Source organism: Otolemur garnettii, unplaced genomic scaffold (assembly GCF_000181295.1).
Source record: "Otolemur garnettii isolate 467f Iridium unplaced genomic scaffold, OtoGar3 scaffold00013, whole genome shotgun sequence".
Lineage (NCBI taxonomy): Eukaryota > Metazoa > Chordata > Mammalia > Primates > Galagidae > Otolemur > Otolemur garnettii.
Genome location: NW_003852408.1, coordinates 1,105,388 through 1,111,664, shown reverse-complemented (window position 1 = coordinate 1,111,664; position 6,277 = coordinate 1,105,388). Strand labels below are relative to the sequence as shown.

The window sequence follows — 6,277 nt, the reverse complement described above, 5'->3', positions numbered from 1 at the left end:
TTTTTTGGTTGCAGCCATCATTGTTGTTTGGCGGGCCCAGGCTGGGGATTCGAACCTGCCACCTTAGGTGTATGTGGCTGGCGCCTTAGCCGATTGAGCCACAGGCGCTGAGCCTAGCCGGTCATTTTTAATAGGCCACCTACCCTCTTCGTTTGCCTGTTAAATCAAACAGTGGAAAAACTCAGCTAGACTCTCCTGGCTCTTCTCTTCCCCATTTCACAAATGGACCTTAGAATGATAGAACTTCTTAGGTTTTCTGGCTGTAAAGAGATCTATAATAACAATTAGAATATTAAATATCTGAATGAGAAAGTGTTACAGAACTCTTCCATTTCCTTGCCACAGAGAGGGGCATTTACTTCTGACTCAACTCTAACATAGTAGCAGAATCCTCCCAAAAGATAAGATGACTGCGTATAATGAGGATTGTCTTGAAAATTCTCTGTATGTCACTGAACAGCTGAAAGAGCTGAATCCAGATACTTACTTGCCTGCTATCTCCCCTACTCCAAGATAGCTAATTCTCTCAGAGTTGGGAAGTTGTCTGATTCTTCCTTCCCATGCCCCCACCCTTGTTTACACTCTTCCAGTAAGAGGAGCAGAATCCCTCCCATTAGATGTCTGTTCTCCAGTGGCCATATTGGCATAAGGGTAGCATTAAAAGGAAAGAAATGGAAGAGATGACTCTGTTACTGGGTAATGACTTTCTTTAGTATTAGGTGTAGGTATGAGAGGTGTTTTTTGTAATGCAGTCTCAGTAACAGAGCCTCTCATCCCTCTCAGAAATAACTTACACATCAGTTAGGCTTGCTTTTCTCTGTGTGATGACCAGATATGTTCCTTATCCTTTTTTTTTTTTTTTTAAAGAGATGAGGTCTCTCTCTGTTACCTAGGTTGGCCTCCAACTTCTGGGCTCAAACTATCCTCCCACTTCAGCCTCCCAAGTAGCTGGGACCACAGGCCTGACTTATGCTTTATCCTTTGCTAGCTACTTGTGGTACCTCAGAGGGATCTGTTCTTTTGAAAGTTTTTTTTATATTGGCCTTTTAAAAAGACGACCACTCCGTCAGTGTTGTGTTCAGCTCCTTAGATGAAAATAGTCGGATGAGGGCGGCACCTGTGGCTCAAGGAATAGGGCGCCAGCCCCGTATACCATATATAGGAGTGTGAGTTCAAACCCAGCCCCGGCCAGAAACTGCAAAAAAAAAAAAAGAAAGAAAATATTGGATGAATCACATGCATATCAATTATAAAAATGCCAACAGGCTTTTGAGATAACATCTGTTTCTTCCCAACCCAAGTTCACATCCACCAGCTTCAGTTTCTCCTTGGGGCTCAGTACCTGTGGCTCAAGTGGCTAAGGTGCCAGCCACATATGTACACCTGAGCTAGCAAGTTTGAACCCAGCCCGGGCCTGCCAAACAACAATGATGGCTGCAACCAAAAAATAGCTGGGCATTGTGGCAGGTGCCTATAGTCCCAGCTAATTGGGAGGCTGAGGCAGAAGAATCACTTGAGCCCAGAAGTTGGAGGTTGCTGTGAGCTGTGATGCCATGGCACTCTACCCAGGGCGATAGCTTGAGGCTCTGTCTCAAAAAAAAAAAAAATTTCTCCTTGGTACTTGATGTAGTGTGGGCTGTTAGTTGCTGTCAGCTTGCTGCCATCATGGAGGAGGATCCATTAGTCTGTAACAGGAGGAGACTGGGCTGAGCATATTCTTCTTCAGTATTTATTCTGGGCCAGTTGCCATATGCCCAGTTTATTGTAACAGTTTTAAGATGCGTCAGTTAAAGTCAGAGCTTCTATATTAAAATTAAAAGGAAATAATCCTGGTTAAAGGGAATTTGTTTCAAAATTTCCAGTAAACTTAAGTCTGAAGCTCTGGGCTGGGGAGCAGCTACATAGACTTTAAATCCCCTACCGGCCCTGAGATTTTGAGATTCAGATGGTAATGGGACCTGGTAAGATGTCACTGATTTCTAGTATGGACCAGGAAAGATCACCAGGGGGTGGCCAAGCCTGTCTGCGTCCAATAGAAGTCACTAAGAGTACATACATTGGGGTCTCCTGTCCTCCCTCCACCCTGCCACACACACACAGACACACTTCTCTTTCAAGAAGTAGAGCCATGTTTCTGAAGTGATGGGCACCCAGATTTCCCCTGGAATGTCCTTTCCTTTTGTAAGCAGCTCTAACTGTTAAACTGAGGATTTATATTTGGTTGGTTGGTTGGGGTTTTTGTTTATGTAATATAATCATATGTTTCAATGTATTTTTTTAAATGTGTGAGACAGAAAGAATGAAAGGGAGAGAAAGTCTCCCTCACATGCTTACTTTATGTATCCAGTTTCCATTGTGCCCCCTCCTAACCCACTGCCCCAGGTACCTGGTGTAGCCTTGATACATTTCTTAAAGTACATGCAAATGTTAACTTCTAGCTTTACTTTCTCCACCACAACTTATACAAAATGTAGCATGCTGCATACACAGATGCTACATTTATCTTGGAGCTCTTTCCATATTAGTAGAGAGCTTCCTTGTTTATCCTATGAGTGTGCCAACATGAATATTTAACCAGTCCTTACTTGATCTACATTTAGTTTGTTTCTAATATTTTGCTATTGCAAATAATTGATCGAAGTTTTCTAAGGATTTGGGAGGCGAGTTACTTTGGGGTTGTTTTGGCATTACATTGGCAAGTGAGGAAGGTCCTGAGGGTGTCCTGAAGAGCCCAAGGCTGCTGAGTCAGTTCTCCCCCTGTATGTGTGTGGTTGTGTATAGATGATCCATGTATTGAACGCTTTGTTTCTCCCATTTTTTTCTTTCAGGGACAATTCAAGCTTTCGAAATACAAAAATCACATTGTGAAAGTACACAAGCTGGCAATAATCCTTTTCTGTGTGTGTGTGTTTGTCCGAAATGGATGGGAGGCCTCCAGCCGGTCCTTCCATCTGCTCACTGAAGGGACATCCCTGAGCCGTGTGCTCCCCTTTTGCACTCATTCCTGGAGGACGGATTCCGCTAGACACCCTCCAGCGTCGCTGACTTTATAAAGCGGAAAAACAGCAAACGTGACTTTGTAATAGACAAACATTGTTTTTTAATGGGGTTCTATGGGGGGAGTTCAGCCTTTTGTTTTGCTGTGTGCTGTCCAGATGCCTCCGGGGCATCCCTTGTGCTCCTCTCATGCTGTACGAAGGGCATCGTGACCACATACGTGTACATGCCAGAGCTGGCAATGAGAGATATCAGTATTATGAATGTCTGTGCATCCAGGAAAAGCTTTTGTTGGAGAGTCCCAGAGTAGCTGTAAATGCTCTTTTCTAGCTCTGCCACTAAATTATTGGGACATTTTGTTTCTTTCTCTCCCCTCTTCCCCAAGCATACCACTTTGTGAAGCGGTGTTACTGATGTGAGGACAGTCCTAGACTTTGTATCATCTCCCACCTTATGCCCTCCAGTTTTCCCTCCTATGAGATTCTCTCCTTCTTAGGCACTGCTGCACTTAGGATTAGAGTCCAGTGGGTCATGCTGGTTTCAGTGAGGCAGCTTAGAGGGAATGCCTTGGTAAGAAACTAGAGCAGAATCCAGTTTGAATAGGAACTATTATTATTAACATAGGCTCCAAGTACAGGATTTGGAGCTGAGGGCAATGACTAAGATCATTTTCCCTGATGCACAGGGCTGATACGTTAAGCCTTTTTCTGTAGGTTCTTGCATGCCCCTCATTGAGGAAGGGAAGTGAAGCTGGTTATTGCCAGGCCTGTTAGTACTTAATATATAAATTCTATGATCCTGAAACTGAGACAGCTGAAGGAAGGGTAACCTTGCTGGATGGCTTTATTTGCATGACTGTGCCTGTCTGCAGTGGTTGGAAAACCCTCCTTTCAGCCCTCATTACTCAGTATGTATGTTAGCAAATGTGTGCTGGTCCATGATGCCCAGACAGAAACCTTGAGGGCTACTGCAGGCATGCTTTGAAAATGACCCAGTCACTTATTAGAGGGGCTGGGCAATCTGACTCCAGAAGGACTGAAGTCAGGTCAAAAGAGCACCTAGGATTCAAATAAATAATGAATCAGAGTTATACAGCAACTTCCAAGTAGCACCGTCTTACTTGGCTCTTGTGAGCAAAGATTGCAGTACCTTAAATTAAGGCCTCTCCTTTAAACATATCCTTGAAGGCTAGGGGGTCCTTGGCAACCTGGCCTTGGAGAAATCCTATGAGAATGACAAGCATTTCCTTATTGTATTTGTATTACTCTCTTCCTACTTTCCAACTCCTGAACACCCTCTAATTACCACTGTTTCGGGATGATTTTTCCTGAAAGAACAGGGGAGTTCAGGGGCCAAAAGGGAGGTGCTTCAATTACAGGTGAAGTTAGATCAGGTAAGATCTAGCAGGGATTTAAACTCCAGGAACATGAAGAATGCATTCTGGTGTCCAGACAGTTGTGAAGGGCTCAGGCAAATATAGGAGCAACATCGGCTACAGTGGGGAGCAAAGGCCACCTTCTGAGATTTGTCTAGACTCTAAGGAGGTCTTTACTTTTGCCTAAACTCATATTTGCCATTAAAATTTCCAAAGAGAGCAGACATTTGGATTTGCCCACCTTGGGGCATCTACCTAACTGTTGCGTGTGCGTGGAAGAAGGTGCAGGTGTGTCCAACGTACTTAGGAGTGAGGGTCTGGTCAAGCCTAGTGGTTATGTGTATTGTCTGTCATTTTGCCTTTTTTGTTGTTGTTCAGATTTTTTGTTCGTATGTTTTCTAGAGCTGCTCATGTTTTCTCTTCCTCCTTGTCATTGTAGTATTTAACAGTTCTTTCCCCATCAAAATTATGCTGACCCTCTGCCGGTTAGAACAGGGGGTTCTCCTTATTAGGCAGCATCTTACCCTCAGTGTTTTCCCAGATACTCTGTCTACCAGTCAGTTTATTCGCCCATTTTCCTAAACTGGTTTGAGAAGGCTTTTATTTTGACTCCATGGGCCTCATATGCTGAGATGTGATAGTCATGGTTATGATATCACCTGTTAAAGACAAAGGGAAAAAAGGCCTGCCAAGGCCAATGTGACCTGTATGCTGGATTGCCACTGGAGAACAGGAAATCAGTCTCTACTTTGCACAGTTGGGGCTTCTCTCCCCAGACCCCTTTATTTGGTTTCATTTGAAATTGGGCCCCCCTCCTCTCCAGTGCTCTTCTCTTTGTATCCTTCTGTGTGTGTGTGCGTGTGTATTTTCCCTGTGACACTGGCAGTGGCAATAATTTTCCACCCAGAGAGAAGCTTGTGGTCCACGATGCTCCAAGAATGAATTTCCAAGTATTTGCCAGTGGAGAAGGAGCAGAGGCTGTGACAAGAGTGACTAGTGTTGCACTTTCAGAGCAATTGTCTACTGCAGTAATAAACGGAAAATATCAGCAAGAACCAGGTTGTGGACTTGTCTATACAAGGGAAATGGGGATCCTGCTGTTAATCCTGCCCTTCGGTGTATGAGGCTCCATTTTAACTGCATTGCATAATAAAATACACAGGATAATCTAGGCAATGCCAATATCATTGACATAAATGTATTATGAAAATATTCTCTAGTTGGTGTTAATCATTGCCACAACTCAGTTTACATTTTTAGTATCAAAACGTAGTTGTTAATTCTCTTAACTTGGGGTAAGGAGTATTGGAATAGAAAAAAGTTCAAAAAAATTGATTTCAAAGTAAGAAATCACTTCCAGGCTTGGTGCCTGTGGCTGAAGTGGCTAAGGCGCCAGCCACATACACCTAAGGTGGCGGGTTCAAATTCAGCCCAGGCCAGCCAAATAACAATGACGGCTGTAACCAAAAAATAGCCAGGCATTGTGGCAGACCCCTGTGGTCCCAGCTACTTGTGAGGCTGAGGCAGGAGACTCACTAGAGCCCAGGAGTTGGAGGTTGCTGTGAGCTGTGATGCTACAGCACTCTACTCAGGGGGACAGCTTGAGGCTCTATCTCAAGGGAAAAAAAGGAAATCACTTCCAGGCCTAAGCTTGGAATGTTCTGTTTAGATTAAGTATCTTAGCTTAAAGATGGACGTCCGAGGCATCTAAATCGCCAGTGCCTGTGTGAAATACCAAGAGAGAAAGGAATTTTGCCAAGCCCCAGTTATTGCTGACAAAGAACTTTAAGTGATATAGTCTTGGGCAGCGCCTGTGGCTCAAAGGAGTAGGGTGCCGGCCTCATATACCAGAGGTGGTGGGTTCAAACCCAACCCCTGGCCAAAAACTGCAAAAAAAAAAAAAAA

At 44.0% G+C, this 6,277-nt stretch overlaps 1 long non-coding RNA gene across 1 annotated transcript in view; it reads left to right on the top strand.

The window, feature by feature from the left end:
• Positions 1-5,427, top strand: part of LOC111723583 — an 11,020-nt gene extending 5,593 nt beyond the window's left edge. Inside the window, exon 2 of the long non-coding RNA XR_002772100.1 lies at positions 2,829-5,427. This is a non-coding gene — a long non-coding RNA (uncharacterized LOC111723583). The remainder of the gene's footprint in view (positions 1-2,828) is intronic.
• Positions 5,428-6,277: the final 850 nt, after the last annotated feature.